Source organism: Lissotriton helveticus (assembly GCF_964261635.1).
Source record: "Lissotriton helveticus chromosome 1_1 unlocalized genomic scaffold, aLisHel1.1 SUPER_1_unloc_35, whole genome shotgun sequence".
NCBI lineage: Eukaryota > Metazoa > Chordata > Amphibia > Caudata > Salamandridae > Lissotriton > Lissotriton helveticus.
Window position 1 is genome coordinate 870,370 of NW_027611676.1, and position 20,325 is coordinate 890,694.

The 20,325-nt window shown below is 45.8% G+C and overlaps 1 protein-coding gene across 1 annotated transcript in view; it reads left to right on the forward strand.

Moving 5' to 3' along the window:
* Nucleotides 1–20,325, forward strand: part of LOC144805956 (uncharacterized) — a 93,354-nt gene that overhangs the window by 65,984 nt on the left and 7,045 nt on the right. The gene's annotated exons all lie outside the window — the stretch shown is intronic.

The following is a 20,325-nucleotide window of genomic DNA, read 5'->3' on the forward strand; positions in this document are numbered from 1 at the left end:
GAAAAACAATCTGGGGATGGAGAGGGTGTAGTCCAGGGGAGGAGCCACCTATCTCGTGATACTTCGAAGACTCTTCCACGACAACAATGTGCAATTATCCGGACCCAACACTAGTCGGCAATCTATGCACAGATATGAATGTCAGCAGCCCTACATGCCAAGAACAGATGCATACTGGTAAGTAACATATTCTATCTCCTTCATGCAAACACAGCAGCTGGGCTTAAAAAAATAAACGTTCATCGCCAACAGTGAATTGCCCACCTCGTTAAGGGTTTTGCAAAGGTTTTTTTACATCATTTGCTAGATGTATTGAGCATATTTATAAGCGCCTTCCCACCAATATTTTCATTAAAGAAGGGTGCCGCTCGCAGGCGGAGACTTTGGACAGTTTCAGTTCTTGTAACCTACCTGGGATTTCACGGACTTCAACGGAGAAGGGGGACTGCTGCCGAATTGGGGCTCAGATTTAGCTTGCTGCCACTTAATCCGACGCAGGACTACGAGGACCAGCTTGCTCAGCGGCTCGTCACCTGCCGCAGCTGGGGCCTCTACCCGCTCCTCCCTTCTGGTGCATATAACGCCTCGCGGCCCCCGCTTCGCGGGAGCCGCTCGCAGGCGGAGACTTTGAGCAATTTCAGTTCTTGTAACCTACCTGGGATTTCACGGACTTCAACGGAGAAGGGGGACTGCTTCCGAATTGGGGCTCAGATTTAGCTTGCTGCCACCTAATCCGACGCGGGACTGCGAGGACCAGCTTGCTCAGCGGCTCGTCACCTGCCGCAGCTGGGGCCTCTTCCCACTTCCTCCCCTGCCTTTTTAGACACACCCATTCCACAGGACGCGCATGGGCGGTCGCCGGGCGAAGCCCAGGCCAATGGCGGGCCCGTTGTAGCCCGTTCGAGCACTTCCCCGGAACCACTGCAGCCAGATACCTGTAAGTACCTTTTGTGGAGGGGACGTTTTCCTATTTAAACTGAAGCACACATTTGTAACATGGCTGGACGGGAGTCCAGAAGCAAAGGGCTTAACAATAAACTTACAGGAACACTAGATGATTTTATAATAAGAATTAATCTAGCAATCGACCAGGGTATTAAGCAATTGGAACGCAGGGTGTCGCAGGATCTTGCTATGGCCAAAAGATCCTCCTTGGGGCACCTTGCGAACGCTCGAACACCAGAGGTCCCCAAGGATCAAAATATGGATAATGCACACATGGTCATTGATTAAACCATTGCCCAAACTGATTCACCTAGACAGGATCCGGTCCAAACTCCCCCACATACCCAAACGATCCAACAGGACTTTTCAGTGCGATTGGACACATCCACCCTGGGAAAAACCCCGGAGAGACCGATTACCCGCCAGTATCATGGTAACCACACAGGTGCAATTCCTAAGAAAAAGCAGCCCATTGTAAAAAAGACTGGAGCTAGATCAGTTAAAAGCCACAGAAAACACGTAACTCCATCAAGCCCAAAAGACGCTGGGACGCAAAGTTTAACTGTAGTACTCGACTCACCTATGCAGTTGGGAAATTTAGACGGTAATACTGTCAGGCATAGGCCCTTCCAGGGAAGAACTATCGACATGGGAGGACTGCCTATGCACGAAAATTACTGCACATTTGAGTGCCATACTACGTCCACTGGAAGAGAGACTTGCCAGTATTGAAAGCCAACTATTTAACTTTGAACAAGTAACAGTGGCCACCCTAAATAGTTTGGTTAACAATGCATTAGTTCAGGCCAACAGGAATGTGTCAATTGAAGTGGGAGGGGTTGCGACGCACGAAAATCTTGCCTCTTCTGTGAGAAAAACAGGTTGTCGTTAATCCCACTGAACCCACAGGGGGAGCAAATGCATTGCCAAATATATTGGGTGGGGGGTTTAGGGCTGACAAGCACACAGTGTCCAGTAGTGTAGGCGGAGTACAGATTGACACTACTTCTTACGATGGGCGTGCCACTTTGGATGCAGGTATAAGTAGGAGAATTCAAAATGAACCCCCAAGTGGACTTGCCACCTGAAGTCAGTCCCTATTTAATTATTCTCACAGGGGTGCCAGAAATTAGAACGCCAAATGTTGATTCATTTTCAACCTCAAAAAATAAAGTTATTCATTGGCTTAATGCGTATAGACCCCTCCCTCACTCTAACTGGCGATTGTATATTGGTCAACTTCAGAGACCCACATATTATAGACTATATATGTAATTGGAAATCAGCTAGTGTAGGCACAAAGATAGAAGTCAGACCTCTCTCCTATTTTTATCCTAGTAAACAACTGAGAAACCCAGATGTGGGTTGGACCCTTGTATCTCATCGTCGAGCGGCGAGGGGAGGGAAGAACTGGGATGGCCACCAACCACTTGTCCAGAATCAGATTTCATGCTACAATAGGTTTAGTGGCCTGGACCAGGTCGACTGACTCACTAGGGTCAACCAGGATATACAGGATGAGGCCCAGACTAACTGTGTGGTTGTTGAGGATGGCCAGATTCTGGTGGAGAGAGACCAGGTATGTGAGTTGCCAGGAGCCCAGTATCCCCCAATAGGGACCCCCAGGAGTAGTAACATGCATGTTTTGGATAGGGCGGTCGATGATTACTCACCAATATTGTCTCCTCCCACCATCGGAGTTGATAATTTAATGGGAGAGTTAATATCACAATGGATTGCACACGGTCCAGCATAGGGAACTCAAAAATTGGCCTGCCCAGAGTGGGGCACCTTTGTGGACGGCAGCGATATATGTGTATTCCAAGAAACCTGGGCTAGGGAGGACCAATACAGAGTGGGTTTTGCAGCATATAATATTCCCGCACGGTGTGGAGGCAAGGGACGCCCATCGGGGGTCTCACCATTTGGGTTGGCCTACACTTGGGCTGCTCGGGCGAGATTATCCTGACCCACTCCGATGATATTCAGTGTGTTCTCCTGTCCTGGCAAAACCTCTACAAACATGCCATCGTAAACGTCTACTCACGCCCAACAAGTGTGGCAAGCGAGTCTAAAACCATTGAAGAGATATCATTCTTCCTTGGCTCCCTTGGTAGGGACATACACTACTTGGTGGCCGGGGACCTGAATTGCCACTATGAGCCACTTTTGGTCTAAATGAGGGAGCCCTTGACGGGCGAGGATGAACACTGGGGAATTCCACCTTGCCAGTCCTCACGTCCTGGTCCCCGCTGGCCATTCAGATCACAACCCTAACTCTGAATAATTCTATCAGGGCTTGCAACGGTCGCATGCCATCTGACATTCCGTCCAAGTGTACCCTCTACAAAAGGGGCCATGAGTCAAGACTGGACTACATTATGGTGGAGGCATGTTTATGGCGGAAGGTCGTTGACTTCGAGGTATTGTTTAGGGTGGACAGTGATCACAATGCACTGAGCTTGAGGATAGAGTGCCCATGGCCCAAGGCAAATAGAAAGGAAACAGGCCTGGATGCGGTAGAAGGGTTGGCCATAACCAACAACAGGCGCAGAGTTAAGTGGGATAGACTGGTCGTATCACGAGATGCACTACCTAAACTATATAGTGCAGTTGTACCTTTCTTCGAGAAGGTGGGTTCTTTAATTTCTTATCCCGTGGTACCAGACTTTAACGATAACATGCAGTGCGTGCACCAGGATCTAGTAGCCTGCCTAACAGAATTTCTTATTCCCCCGGGCTCCAACAAGAGGTGTAGGGTGCCTGTTTCTACGTGGTAAGCGCCTCTTGTAGGAAGGTAAAATCAGTGCTTATCGGGGCCCTTAAAGATGGGAGAGATAAAACAATTATTCGCTCCCTAAGATCACAATACAAAGAAATAATGAACCATGCTAGGAAGGAGTGGGATATGGACAAATGGTCTAATCTCTCCTCCTCATTAGATGCTAGAGATGCACGTAGATTCTGGGCTATAGTCAGTACAGGGTCAGAAGAGCCTAGATCCGCAATTGAACCCAATATAGAGGCGGGGGTTTGGGAGCTCCATTTTAAGTCCCTATACGCAGTCGTTGCAGATCTAGAAAGTCCATTGGTACATACATCTAGACTGGGGGAAGGCGATGAGCATGAATTCTCAGTCGAAGAAGACTTTACTGCCATAGGGAATTTGGCCATGGGTAAGGCCCCTGGCCTAGACAGGCTCCCCGGGGACTTATTCAGGGATCAACCGTTGATGTGGGCCCCTTACCTCTGTGCCCTTTTCAACCCGATTTTGGGAGGTATGGAGATACCAGATACTTGGTTGTCCCAATCTTTAAGAAGGGCTCTCCTCTGCTCCCAACCAATTACAGGCCCATTAGCCTCATAAACGTGCCTCAAAAAATCTTCTTCCGACTAATTCTGGATCGTTTACAAGAGTGGATTGAGGAGCATGATATCCTCAGTCCCTATCAGGCCGTATTTAGGAAACAAACATCTAATGTGGACCAGATTTTCCGCCTCATAATGCTATTCTGGAAGACGGACATACTGGAGGGTGGCAGCCTCTATATGGTCTTCGTGGACCTCCGGTCCGCGTTCGACCTAGTACCTAGGGGCAAACTGTGGGTGGTGCTCTTGGACATGGGAGTTCCAAACGCAATACTGGTGGTACTGATGAGGCTGCATACACAAAACTATGCACAGGTTAAATGTGGGAGGGATGGGGTGTTGTCGTCCCGGTTTCCAGTTCCGAGGGGGGTCGGGCAGGGGTGCGTCCTGGTACCAACCCTGTTCTGCCTTCATGTGAATGGTGTCATATCGCTCTTGGATGCAGTTCCCAACAACGACGCACCCAAATTGGCAGGCAGGAGGGTGCCAGCGATAATGTTTGCCAATGACACCCTCCTGCTTTCCAAGTCCCCCATGGGGATACAGCGTGTCCTGGATGGATTTATCCACTTTTGCAGTTGCCGTGGACTGGAAGTCAACACCGATAAGACTAAATTCATCATTTTCAGTCCTCCGGCCCTCACCCGCCCAACTCCGCTCCTGGGCATGGTTAGATTGGAGAGGGTACAGACTTTTCAATACCTGGGGGTGACGATCAATGAAAATCTTTCCTGGGGTCTCCAACAGGTGAAATCTCAACTCAAACTTTCCCAACTAGTGGGTGGCATCCTTAAAATGACAAATATGTCTACATTCAAGCCAGTGAGCCCCGCCTTGGAGATCTACAAGGTTAAGGCGAGGGCATTGGCCCTTTATGGTAGAGAACTTTGGGGGCACTCCTGTAGGCCGGGAATTGTTAATGTGGAGAATAAGTTTGAGGCAGTTACTTGCACTCCCACAAAGCACTCCTCTCCTCCCACTGAGATTAGACTTAGGACTGGAGTTCTGGACTTTTTGGTTCCGTCCAGAGGTGTCAGGGGACAACACCCAAAGACCCCGGAGTTCTACCTGTCTCGGTGCACAAATAAACAGAAACACGGGCTTCTCGATGGTGGCGTCAAAGACCAAAGGTTTATTACTGCAGGGACACAGAAGTCACAGAAACTACACACGAGCAGAATCTAGGAGCCTGTTCCATTTGTACAAAGAGGGTTGCTCCTTATATACGAAATATTGGCCTTCAGGCGAATTCTTCACATGTTGGTACATTCCCAAAACCTTTGTGTCCTATACAATAAATATTTGGCGTTGCACAAGAATCGTCGATAATATCTGATGTCAAACATTACGAAGAGGGGTTCCCACTAGTCCATCACAATCCCTTGTCAACATTACATTCAAGAGCCGGACCGCCCCATCGTAAATTTCGTTACCTCCCCCTAATAAAGATTCAGAAAGAAAGGAGCGGAGCCAGGTGCGGAAGATAGAAAAGCAGGATAAGAGATGTTTGTGGGTCGTAAATGGGCAAGGCTACCGGCTTCGGCCACCTAATCATGATCAGGCCAACGAACACGAGAACCAGTATAGCAGGACTGGCCTCGGGCAGAGGAGGCAGCCTTTGTCGAGTCATGCAGCCACAGCGTGTTCTGTTCTAAGGTGCACGTGTCACTAGAGAGGTGAATCTCCGGCTAAGCCTACGTGTCCTTAATCGAAATGGAGAAATCAGAGGTCATTGCGTGTCCATTGTCTATGTGAGGGCAAGAAATACAAAATGGCTGCCATGATCTAAGATGGATGCCATGGGTAGATCGGAAATGTGTTTGTAACAGGAGTACTCTTGCTCGTAGCATAGCAAAAACACCAGGATATGCTAAATGGATCATTTGCGGTTCACTGATACCAAAATTATGTATTTCCGACAATATTGAAAACACGGGTTCAAATCGTCACGGAACCTCAGGACTGAGTTTTATCCAGGATGAGCAAGCTCTGAAACCTTTAAGGTTTTGGCGCATGCTATGGATAACCCCAGAACTGTCCAATTATAGGCTTGAACTAAAGGATGTGCTGTGTCATGGTAGAGCAGCAAAAATCCCCTGGCTTGCATTCGTGAAAAACGAACTAGGGAAAATGGGACTATCGGACCTCTGGTATGATCCAGAACGGGCATGCAGGGGGGTTTCAGGCAAAATGCTTGCGAATTCCTTCATGGATCACGAACAGAATATATGGCTGCATGACTCCAAAGCTGGCTCTTTGATAACAACCTTTTTAACAATCAAACACTCTTATGCCTTTGAGGAGTTTTTGAATGTTATCTATCCAGTAGGAGCAAGGAAGCTTTACATCCAATGGAGGCATGGAACACTGCCACTAGGGGCATTTGTAGGCAAGTGGTCGACTTCCACGAGCAAATCCTGTCCTGGATGCGGCACGACCAAGTAGGATGAACTGCACATGCTCTTCTTCTGCCCCGCTTACAGAAAGGCCAAAAAGCATTGGCTGGTACCCCTATGTAAGAATATGGGATTTGATAAATGCTCTGTTGCAATGAGAGTGTTTAAGACTGACACATCACCTCATATAGTGTTTGCACTCTAAAAGTTCCTTTTAGCAATGTGGTCCATAAGATGTTCCCTCATCAGAGCGGTACCCAGGGTTGAATCTACATAGTGATTGCATAATTTGCTTGATAATCTGCTATTATCAAATGATAATTTTATGTTTTTTGCTCATGTACACTGTTTTTACTGTAATCTTTTATGACTGAAAAAATGTCGAAATAAAGATTCAATGAATAGTAAGAAGGTTGAGTCCTTTCTTTTAGCTGTGGAGCAAAAGCTGCTTGTTGTTGGGGACTATCGTCCCCACAACCAGTCCATGAAACTACTGACTAGAGTAGTCAGTTTCCAGTAACATGTCCCTGAACACCTACTAGCTCTTCCTTCTATGTTTGTGTTCTGAGCCCCTCCTTCTCCCCTTGGACCCACCAACGATGTTTGGTCTCTGTGTAAAGGCGCTTTCGTGTACTGGAAATGGAGAAATCAGAGGTCATTGCGTGTCCATTGTCTATGTGAGGGCAAGAAATACAAAATGGCTGCCATGATCTAAGATGGATGCCATGGGTAGATCGGAAATGTGTTTGTAACAGGAGTACTCTTGCTCGTAGCATAGCGAAAACACCAGGATATGCTAAATGGATCATTTGCGGTTCACTGATACCAAAATTATGTATTGCCGACAATATTGAAAACACGGGTTCAAATCGTCACGGAACCTCAGACCCTCCTTTTGCCCTTACATAGGCAATTACTCAGTCTATGTCAGAATCTAGTTCTATGCTCATCAGGTCAGTGACATGCTGTTGTATCATCATCCTTTCTCGCGCCTTTTCTCCAAACGCAGGTGGTTTTCTAAAACAGGTTGCAGCACAAAGACTACACAGAGCTGGACCACACTGGATAATCAGGCAACACGAGAACAGGAATACTAAGATGACACCAATGACCATCAGAACCTTCCATCCCCACGCTGATATCAGAGTCCAAAACCACTCCATGAAGGACCAGTTTCCCTTGTCTACGTGTGTAGAGTCGGAAATCTTGTGTAGCTTAGAGATCGCCTCATAGACAGTTGGAGCATTATTGGGAATAAAAACACAGCAGCTCGATTGGATCATTCTGCATACCCCACCTCGATCTGCAAGTATTACGTCTAGAACCATACGGTTCTGCAACGTCATGAGTCTATCCGCCTGAAGCTCAGCTGTCAAGTTGCTAAGGGCACCAGCAGTTTCGGTAATAGTAGATTCAACTACCCGTGTTAGCTGACGTATGTTTCTACTATTGGCCATAGGCCCCCAGAACGGAAGGAAACCTTTGAAGAAGTCTCCGGCTTCCTGACCAGCGGTATCTTCCTTGCTGAAGACACCTCTTGCTACTCTGGTCTTGTGATAATCAGATGAAGCAGTGTATGTCGGAGGCAACAATCGAGCAATATAACATGACCCTGAAAAGTCAGCAGGCAACCATGTATACGCTCTGTCTTGACAGATGAAGTAGGTACCCCTAGCAGTAAGAAAAGCAGGGGAAGAGTTAGACGGAAACACGCAAGTCTCAACGCACTCACTCCTCCCTAGCTGAGCTCTCGGATTTCTCCCATTTCCTTGCAAACAGACCTGACCTCGGTGAGGCACGACCCAGATTGGAGTTGAGCTTTTACGCTTGCTTTCTCCCAAACTAAGGCGATACTCTGAAGAATTCCAACTCAAATATACTCGTAATTCATCTCTAGGGTAAGATGGAGTATTATTGACATCCTTGATCATGTCAATAATTCCCTGGACTAAAGCTTTGTTGGCAGAGTTATATTTAGTGGAACGTGGTGGACGCGGAGGATAGGTTTCAAGGGCATAAGCAAAAATGGTCTGAAGGGCCTGAAATGATCCATTATAGCTAAAAGGCAACACCAGATAGGGAATACCTTTATCCATAGTGTGGGGTATCAAGCCACACACCCAGCAGTCTGTAGTGTTAACTACCAGTTGGTGTTGGTGCAGGAGTTGTACGAAAGTGTTATTGATGAATTCTGAGCGTCGAGCTTGCTCATGTTCGGGAAACGGGTGAAAAGAGTGCATAGAAGAAACAGTAGAAGTAGCAGGATCAAGGGGAGGTACTGTAGTTACTGGCATAAAAATCAAATTCACACCAAAGACGATTCCACCCACCAACGTTATCAAAACAATTAAAAATGTAATAGCACATTGCATCAGAAAACATTTGCTGTGGAGAATTCTGTAAAGTCTGTTTCTGCGAACATAGATCACATTTTCTCGTTGCAGCGCAGGAAGCTCCATCTTCTACAATCCGCTCGCGACCACTGATGATGTGTACGTAGATGAAAATGCCTCTATCAGCCCTGGGAGTTCCCAGAACTAACAGAAAGATCGACCTTGTGTCTGACCCCCGCAGATTCAACTAGGCACACAGCCACGACCCTACGGCTACCCAGACGGCAAGGCAATTTAAAAATAATAAAACAATAGCAAACTTCCTGGCTGAGGGCAATAGTTCAAAATTCAAATATTACAATAGGCAGTTTCCTGCTTTATTTGTCCATATTACGAGACCGTAAATTGTATCTTAGTTTTGCAGGAACTGTCTGATCCGGAAACAGTGTATCATTAGTAGATGTTGCAATGTTCAAGTTCGCAGATGGCAGAGTTTCTTCTGATGCAGAGGACAAATGTTCAGAGTTCAAAGGAGTAGTTTCAGGAGGAGAGTCAGAGTTCGATGTGTCAGTTATCAATTCGGCATCGCTGAAAGGGATGAACCTGGGTGTCTGTTCGAACTCAGAGGCACCAATTCCCTTCTTAACCCAGTTGTCATAAGGAAGTGGCAGGGGCACACGTTTGACATGCGTCGTATGTATCCAGTGCTTGCGTCCGGCCACACGAACAGCAGTTCTCGTCGCTAGCAGTACTTGATAGGGGCCGGTAAATCTGGGCTGAAGGTTCTTCGTCCTGGCGAAGTTCCGCACCACAACGTGGTCACCTGGTTTCCGCTGATGACCTGGACTCTCCGGTGGCTTTGGCAATGCATCGAAAACCTGTTGGTGAATAAGACTAAATTTAGCAGTCAAATCGTAAAGGTAATCAATCAACATTGGATATTCCAGAGAACAAAATTCCTTCGGCCTAGGCACTCCCCAAACGTTAGCGGGACGACCGAAAACTATCTCGTAGGGACTAAGCCCTACTCTAGAATGTACAGTCGCTCTCGTTGATAATAAAGCCAAGGGTAGTGCATCTGGCCAGGATAAACCCGTGGATGCCTGTATTTTAGCGAGTTTTAGTTTGAGGGTGCCGTTGTAACCCTCAACTAAACCAGCAGACTGGGGATGGTTTGCACTGTGGAATTTTTGCTTTATTCCTAAACCGGCACACGCACTCTGCATAACTTTCCCTACAAACTCACTTCCGTTATCTGACCATACAATCCGTGGCATTCCGTACCTAGGGAAATATTCCTTGAGAAAAATTTTAGCAGTTGATAAGGCAGTATTGTCCTTCAGTGGATATGCTTCGATCCATCTGGAAAAAGCACAGACTACCACCAGGACGTATTTTAGGTTATTACAACGATCCATGTGTATGAAATCTAACTGAATCACTTCAAAGGGGCAGGAAGGAGGAGCGAAGTGACCAGCAGGTGTTGGGACTCCCTTGCCAGGATTATGCATCAGGCATACCATACAATTTTTCACCACTATCTCAGCACACTTACTAATCCCATCATTCTTCCAGACTGGAGCTAACATCTTACAAATCCCTTTAGAACTAATGTGTGCTGTTCCATGTGCCATCGTCACCACTGCAAGCACGTACGCATCAGGCAACATCCAACGCTGTTGCTCCGACAGATCAATCCAACATCCGTTCGAGTCCAATTTACCCGTACTCTCTTTCCATGCAAGCTTTTCCTCCTCAGTCGCTTCTTTCTGAATTTCTTTCACACTTTCCACTGTGTCTTCACACATTCCAGACTCGGAAATCCATCTTGCAGACGTTGCAACATACATTCTACTCATCATATCTCTAGCTGTCTGTTTAGCGGTCTCATCAGCAAAAGCATTCCCCCAACCAACATCATCCGTGATTGCTTTATGAGCACTGCATTTCACAATCGCAACTTCAGTCGGCAAGGTTAGAGATTCCAACAAGTTGTTAACTAGCTGACCATGTTGAATCTTAGTCCCATGGGACGTAATGAAACCTCTTTCTTTCCACAAACGGCCAAAACTATGGGCCACACCAAACGCGTACTGACTATCTGTGAACACATTCACTCTCCTTCCCTTAGCTAAAACACACGCTCTTGTTAGAGCGATTAACTCTGCAGCTTGGGCAGAATTCTGACTCACTCTTGCAGTCTCCACAATCGTCCTCAAAGTCGTTACTGTGTAAGCAGCAGTCACATCACCATTCTCCAATTTAAAACATGACCCATCAACATACAACGTGCCATCTGGATCTGACAACGGAGTGTCTTTTAAATCAATTCGTCCTTTTGTCTCTTCCTCGGTTCTGAAACAACAATCATGGGGCTCGGAATCACTCGACTCTTGATTAGTCGGCAACAATGTTGCTGGATTCAATACATTGCATCTTTTGATTTGAATATGACTAGCTAGCAATGTCAGCTCATAACCTGATAATCTAGCGCTGGTAAGATGTTGCGTCTTAGTTCGGTTCATGAGTGTATCCACAGCATGAGGAACCATGACCACTAGCATGTTGTTCATCACCAAACCAGCAGATTGTCGAATGGAAGCCGCAGCTGCCGCTGTAGCTCTCAAACAACTAGGTAATGCTCTAGCTACCGGATCTAATGTTGATGAAAAATACGCACAAGGGCGTTGTTTATCACCAAATCTCTGTGTCAGAACACTCAACGCGCAACCTTCTCTTTCGTGAACATAGAGCGTGAATGGCTTACTGTAATCGGGTGTACCCAATACAGGAGCTGAACATAATGCTTTTCGTAACTCAGAAAAACTCTCCTGACAATCAGCAGACCATGGCACCGGACTCGGAACACCTTTCCCAGTCAAAGCTACCAATGGTTTTGCTAAAAGAGAAAAATTTGGGATCCACTGCCTACAGTACGAGGTAATACCTAAAAAGGCACGCACTTCTGTCTGTGTGCGGGGAACACTCATCTGCGTAATTGCTTTTATTCTCTCTGGGGTCAACTTCCTTCCCTCCTTTGACAAGAGATGACCTAGGTAGGTCACTTCTTGGCAGCAGTATTGCATTTTCGAAGGTGACACCTTATGATTCAAATTAGATAAATGATGCAATAACGAAATTGTAGCTGCTTTGCAAGTTTCCTTGTCATCGGCAGCCACCAGAAGATCATCTACATACTGTACTAAAGCAGAACCAGGAGGAAGTACAAAGGAATCTAACTGACTTTTTAATGCCTGACTGTAAATGGACGGACTCTCACAATAGCCTTGTGGAGCGCGTTTAAACCTGAAACTTCGACCTCCTAGACAGAAACCGAAAATATCTCTGCTTTCTTCGGCTATCGGAATGCTTAAAAAGGCATTCTTCAAGTCGATAACTGAAAACCATGTGGCTGTAGCAGGAATCAACGTTAACAAGGCAGTAATGTCTGGAACCACAGGAAACTGCGGAACCACAATCTTATTAACCTCTCTGAGATCTATAACAAACCTATAAACTGGAGGCTTTGAAGGATCAGTACGTTCAAAATCGGTAATACAGGACTGTTACAGACATTTCCTCTAGTTTCTTCAACCACACCTTTCTTAATTAAATCTTGTACAATCAATAAAAGTGCACGTTCACCTTCACTAGAAATCTTGTATTGAGGAATTCGTGGAAATTTGACATTTGCTTTCAAAGTTACCACATATGGTGGTATTTCCAAAAGGCCTACATCGTTAGGACCAGTCGCCCAAAGAGTATCAGGGAGTGAACGCAGCTCTGGCGGGAGTGCATCCATTGACAAGTACATCGGAGAGGTGATTCTTTTACCCAATGTAAGCTGAACTCCTGACGGAGAACAGTACAATGTCGCATATAGGCGTCTTAACAAGTCTAAACCAAGCAGATTTTCATTACAACCTGTCGTCAAAATCAGGGGTGCTTTCAATTGACACGGTCCAACAGAAATAGACAAAGGACCAGATACGGGATTGTAAACAGGGGCGCCTGAAAAACCTACAGAAACATTTGTTAAGCCGGACAAAGGTGCGCCAGGGAGTTTCGCATGAATGATAGAACTTTTTGCGGCACCAGTATCCAACAGAAACGGTTCGACTACGCCTGATGTTGCTACTGCGACATAAGGCCCACTCTGATCCACTGGAACTGATACTACTCCCTCTCTTTGTCCACGGCTGTCCTAGTACCCAGTCTGTTGAAATCCCTCATCCACTTCACAATAATCCTCAACATGATACTGTTGAGATCTATTTTGTTGGGCAGACTGTCCATTTCGCTGATCAAAGTGATTAGAAGGACGATCATTCGTCTGTGGAGGCATAGCACCTCGTCCTCGACCTCTAGAATTTTGAATAGAACCACCACGACCTCTCTGAGCTGCTGCAGCATTATTTTGCGCTAAGATCGGACAGTCATTCTTATAATGACCCTCTTTCTTACAGTACGCACACTGGTTCCACTGATATTGCGGCCTCGGTGAACTATAATCTGTCCTTTGATATGACCCTTGCTGCGTATTAGTCTGATTCATGCGAGGCGGATATGCCTGTTGCAAAAGAACTTTAGTCTTTAAGTCTTTCGTTTTCTTATCTGATTTCTCTTTCTCCTCTTTATCCCTATTTTCATAATACTGTGCAGTTGCAAGTATTTGCGCAGTTGTAGAGACAGCCCACGCACTCTCGGAATCTTTCAATTTATTACAGAGCTCTGGTAGCAAATTGTGTACAAATTTATCGACGAACAATCTCTGTCCTCCTTCTGTGCTCATATCCTGACCACTGTGATCTACAAAAGTCTCTTCAAACCTCGTGAAAAAGTCAGAGACACTTTCGTCTTTCTTCTGCCTGCATGCGGACAACTTGTCCCAGTTAACGCGCAGTGCTGGCATCAGAGTCTTCATTAAGTCAATTATCCTACCTGGAAGATTAGCAATTAGAGGTTCGGGTTTTGAACCACCTATTTGCTGACCATCCGCCGCTATGATAGCTGCCCAATCACCACCTAGGGCAACTGGATGATTCTCTTTACGTATCTTAGCCCAAATTGGTTGCGGAACTACATTCCCAAATAACATGTCGATGTCCGCTAGATTCATAACACAAGCCTCAACTGTCTGTGCTAACTCCTTATAGTACCCAGCAGGATTCTTACGCGGATCTGGCAAGGCCTGCTTCACTGCTAACACTTCGGCTCGCTTCCACGGAATGTGTATCCACACTCTCTGGAATTGCGCCGGAGCGGCAACAACACCATTTATTGCATCAGCTTGTACAGCTTCGCGCCAAATTGGAGGAACCTCCCTCATTGGATATTGGCGATTCTGCTTCGTACTCTGTCTTTCTAAATCTCTCGGTGAGCGAAGAGATGGATCATTTCTATAACTTAAAATCAGTTCCATCGCTTCTTTTATATTTGGGCCTACTATCATTCCTGCAGCAAACTCTTTCTGAACTTTAATTAAGTCTTCTAAATTCGATTCAGAGTCATCTTCTTCTAGTTCCTCACGTAAAAGAGAGCACATCTCGTCAAACGCATATCGTTGCGTTGGTTCATTCCACTGCATAAATGTATCTAGTACATCTCTCGTACTATATCTCCTACTCTTCGAAATCCATCTGAGAGCCGTGGAATCTAAGATTCCCCGTTCCTCAGTACTTGGAAGCTGACTACGTCTCTGTACAGACTCAGAGGCAGGAGTTTTAATTAAAGTTTTATAAAAGGGAGACAGAATATTAGTGACAGAATCAGTGATTCTTCGACGAACAGAAAGCGGAGTCATAATACTAGCAGATGTAGAGAACACAGTAGCAGTAGGAACAAATAGACCAGGAACAGTAGGAGTATCAGATAAGGTAGCTTGTGAAACAGTAGGTGTAAGCGATACAGGTATAGGCAAAGAAGCCGGCAACCCAGGAAGAGGGGGTGCCGAAGGAACATTCACATTAACCACAGGAGGTACAGGAGCTTGATTCTGAGGGACAGGAGCAGGAACACCAGGTTGTCCAGCAACCGGCAATTGAACATTCGGTGCAGGCGGAGCCGTAGCACCCTGTGCATACGGTGGGGGTGACTATAACAAGTAATACAACAGAGGATCGTTTTCGGGGTCCTCTACTATCTTAGTTGTACTCGATGGCAAGGCAGGATAGCACTTGTCGATCGCTAAATTACGCTCTCTAATAGCCACCTCTATGGCCTTCTCAGACTCGTTGACTTGCAGCTGCTTAGCAGCCTGTTCTAAAGTCAACTCTTGCTCTTTCTGTTCTTTCTTCAACCTTTTAATTTCTCTCTGTTTAGATTCTTTTCGCCAATAACGGAAAGAATCAAACATTGCCGGCCGGGCTTTCTTCTTAAACAATTTCGCTTCTAAATTATCAAGGATTTCGGGTTCAAAACTACCATGCAGTGGCCAACTAAGGACACCGTCCTTTTCTGTATAGCGGACCCACACCTCATTATAAGATATAGGACCCACACCAAACTTACAATAAAGATCATATAGAGGAGTCCCAATCGGAGGAACCAGACATGAGTCCTCCAATCGTGAATCACTGTTGCAACCAAAACACGACAACATACAATTTTTCCGACTTACCATTTTGCAATCCGGAACACAGAACGAACAAAACACAAACAGATATGTGCACTCGAACCAAGAACTTAGGCCTACCAAAAGCGAACTAATGTATCGATACCCAAACTAAACCAATAGATTATCGTAACCAGAACCAACTAGTGATAATCTTACGAAACCAAACCAAACCAAGAACCAAAAGGATTTAAAAAACCCTCACGAAGTAACCAACTAGCAACCACTAAATACTTAACTGAGGTACTGAAGACGTCACCAAGGAGAAACCCGTCTTGTCTCGCCGTACTAAGGACTGCACCTCGGGTCCAAGACATGGCGACGGTCAAGGCAACGGACCACTGCAGCCGTCTTGAACGGGAACCCTCGTGGAAGAGAACTTCGGGCCACTTTTGCGATATGCCGGGATCGATGAAGTGGGGCGCCTCCCTCAGGAATCTTCACACGAAGCTTCTCGAACTCTTCAGGCTTTTGGACCGGTACCGAATGACGTCGCCCCACGTTGGGCGCCAATTGGAGTTCTGGACTTTTTGGTTCTGTCCAGAGGTGTCAGGGGACAACACCCAAAGACCCCGGAGTTCTACCTGTCTCGGTGCACAAATAAACAGAAACACGGGCTTCTCGATGGTGGCGTCAAAGACCAAAGGTTTATTACTGCAGGGACACAGAAATCACAGAAACTACACACGGGCAGAATCTAGGAGCCTGTTCCATTTGTACAAAGAGGGTTGCTCCTTATATACGAAATATTGGCCTTCAGGCGAATTCTTCACATGTTGGTACATTCCCAAAACCTTTGTGTCCTATACAATAAATATTTGGCGTTGCACAAGAATCGTCGATTATATCTGATGTCAAACATTACGAAGAGGGGTTCCCACTAGTCCATCACAATCCCTTGTCAACATTACATTCAAGAGCCGGACCGCCTCATCGTAAATTTCGTTACCTCCCCCTAATAAAGATTCAGAAAGAAAGGAGCGGAGCCAGGTGCGGAAGATAGAAAAGCAGGATAAGAGATGTTTGTGGGTCGTAAATGGGCAAGGCTACCGGCTTCGGCCACCTAATCATGATCAGGCCAACGAACACGAGAACCAGTATAGCAGGACTGGCCTCGGGCAGAGGAGGCAGCCTTTGTCGAGTCATGCAGCCACAGCGTGTTCTGTTCTAAGGTGCACGTGTCACTAGAGAGGTGAATCTCCGGCTAAGCCTACGTGTCCTTAATCGAAATGGAGAAATCAGAGGTCATTGCGTGTCCATTGTCTATGTGAGGGCAAGAAATACAAAATGGCTGCCATGATCTAAGATGGATGCCATGGGTAGATCGGAAATGTGTTTGTAACAGGAGTACTCTTGCTCGTAGCATAGCAAAAACACCAGGATATGCTAAATGGATCATTTGCGGTTCACTGATACCAAAATTATGTATTTCCGACAATATTGAAAACACGGGTTCAAATCGTCACGGAACCTCAGGACTGAGTTTTATCCAGGATGAGCAAGCTCTGAAACCTTTAAGGTTTTGGCGCATGCTATGGATAACCCCAGAACTGTCCAATTATAGGCTTGAACTAAAGGATGTGCTGTGTCATGGTAGAGCAGCAAAAATCCCCTGGCTTGCATTCGTGAAAAACGAACTAGGGAAAATGGGACTATCGGACCCCTGGTATGATCCAGAATGGGCATGCAGGGGGGTTTCAGGCAAAATGCTTGCGAATTCCTTCATGGATCACAAACAGAATATATGGCTGCATGACTCCAAAGCTGGCTCTTTGATAACAACCTTTTTAACAATCAAACACTCTTATGCCTTTGAGGAGTTTTTGAATGTTATCTATCCAGTAGGAGCAAGGAAGCTTTACATCCAATGGAGGCATGGAACACTGCCACTAGGGGCATTTGTAGGCAAGTGGTCGACTTCCACGAGCAAATCCTGTCCTGGATGCGGCACGACCAAGTAGGATGAACTGCACATGCTCTTCTTCTGCCCCGCTTACAGAAAGGCCAAAAAGCATTGGCTGGTACCCCTATGTAAGAATATGGGATTTGATAAATGCTCTGTTGCAATGAGAGTGTTTAAGACTGACACATCACCTCATATAGTGTTTGCACTCTAAAAGTTCCTTTTAGCAATGTGGTCCATAAGATGTTCCCTCATCAGAGCGGTACCCAGGGTTGAATCTACATAGTGATTGCATAATTTGCTTGATAATCTGCTATTATCAAATGATAATTTTATGTTTTTTGCTCATGTACACTGTTTTTACTGTAATCTTTTATGACTGAAAAAATGTCGAAATAAAGATTCAATGAATAGTAAGAAGGTTGAGTCCTTTCTTTTAGCTGTGGAGCAAAAGCTGCTTGTTGTTGGGGACTATCGTCCCCACAACCAGTCCATGAAACTACTGACTAGAGTAGTCAGTTTCCAGTAACATGTCCCTGAACACCTACTAGCTCTTCCTTCTATGTTTGTGTTCTGAGCCCCTCCTTCTCCCCTTGGACCCACCAACGATGTTTGGTCTCTGTGTAAAGGCGCTTTCGTGTTCTGGATTCATGTGAGGTGCAGAGCCCATTTCAGGTGTCTCCCTTGTATCTATGTAGCCTCTAAAGTTGTGTGCTGTTCCATAACGTTAGTGACAATGTGCATTCTCTCCTCTCACTGCATGCCCTGCCGCTGCTTTTTAGAGTCACTCCTTGTATTGAAATTCTTTGTAAAGCAGATGCCACTTATAGGGAAGATTATAATCTCTCTGACACCACTTGGTACGTAATAACCCATACCTGGGCCAAAAAAAACAGACTCTGTATGATTTACTATATGGTGATACTTCCCTAAAATATTGCTCATTTTACCCATGCTTCAGTCCATATAAAACTAGTCTTTGCCCTCCCACCCTCTAGTCCACACAGTACCCTGGATCTCGCCAGCTATTACATGCTCACCTCTCAAGAGAACTTACAGATAGAATAGAAGTTTTCTTGCTGGTGGACACGGAACACTTTCTGTTAGTAACTCCACTGGGTGCAATCCTATTGGTGCCTGGCCTGTGTTATTGCATTGCTTGCATTAGATTCTCCACGTGCCTGGCCTATGTTATTGCATTGTTTGTATCAGATTCTCCACGTGCCTGGCCTGTGTTATTGCATTGCATGCATCAATCCTAGTGCTTGGCCTGTGTTATTGCATTGTTTGCATCAGATTCTCCACGAGCCTGGCCTGTGTTATTGCATTGTTTGCATCAATCCTAGTGCCTGGCCTGTGTTATTGAATTGTTTCCACCAACCCTAGTGCCTGGCCTGTGTTATTGCATTGTTTGCATCAACCCTAGTGCCTGGCCTGTGTTATTGCATTGTGTGCATCAGATTCTCCTTGTGCCTGGCCTGTGTTATTGCATTGTCTGCATCAGACTGTCCTAGTGCCTTACCTGTGTTATTGCATTGTTTGCCTCAATCCTAGTGCCTGGCCTGTGTTGTTGCATTGTTTCATCAGACTATTCTAGTGCATGGCCTGTGTTATTGCATTGTTTGCGCCATGTGTTCCTAGTGCCTGGCCTGTGTTATTGCATTGTTTGTGTTACGTTTTCCTAGTGCCTGGCCCGTGTTATTGCATTGTTTGCATCAGCACTAGTGCCTGGCCTGTGTTATTGCATTGCTTGCATAAGATTCTCCTAGTACCTGGCCTGTGTTATTGCATTGTTTGCTTCAACCCTAGTGCCTGGCCTGTGTTATTGCATTGTTTGCATAAGATTTTCCTAGTACCTGGCCTGTGTTATTAAATTTTTTGCATCAGATCCTTCTAGTGCCTGGTCCGTGTTATTGCATTGTTTACATCAATCCTAGTGCCTGGCCTATGTTATTGCGTTGTTTGCATAAGATTCTCCTAGTGCCTGACCTGTGTTCTTGCATTGTTTGCATCAGATTCTCCTAATGCCTTGCCTATGTTCATGCATTGTTGTCATCATATTCTCCTAGTGCCTGCTGTGTCATTGAATTGTTTACATCAGATTCCTTAGTGCCTGGCCTGTGTTCTTGCATTGTTTGCATACGATTCTCCTAGTGCCTGGCGTGTGTTATTGCATTTTTTGCATCAGTTTATTCTAGTGCTTGGCCCATTTTATTGCATTGTTTGCGTCAGATTCTTCAAGTCCCTGGCCTATGTTATTGCATTTTTTTTTTAGCAGAGTTTTATATAGCGCAAACTTGACCCAAAGGTATCGGGTATCAGAGCGCTTTACACGAGCACCAGTTGCATTACATGAGGACACATTAATTTCTGTTAGGCACGGGGAGATTAAGTGATTTGCCTAGAATCACAGGATGTTGCGCATCCTTGCTGAGACGCGAACCTGGTTCCACAGATTTGAGGTCGACCGCGCTAGCCATTAGGCCAACTCCTTTCTCCATTGTATGGAATTGTTGCATTGCATTGTTTGCATAAAATCCTTCTAGTGCATGACCTGTGTTATTGCTTTGTTTGCATCAGATTCTCCTCGTGCTATTGCATTGTTTGCGCCAGATTGTCCTCGTGCCTTGCCTCTGACTGCAAGGAACACTGCACTCTTCCTGCAGTTTGAATCTACTTCCTATTTATGTAGCAACAGACAGCACAGCATGTCTGCCAGAGATATTGTAAGGTCAGAAACAGTAAATAGGTAAGTAGGTATGATGG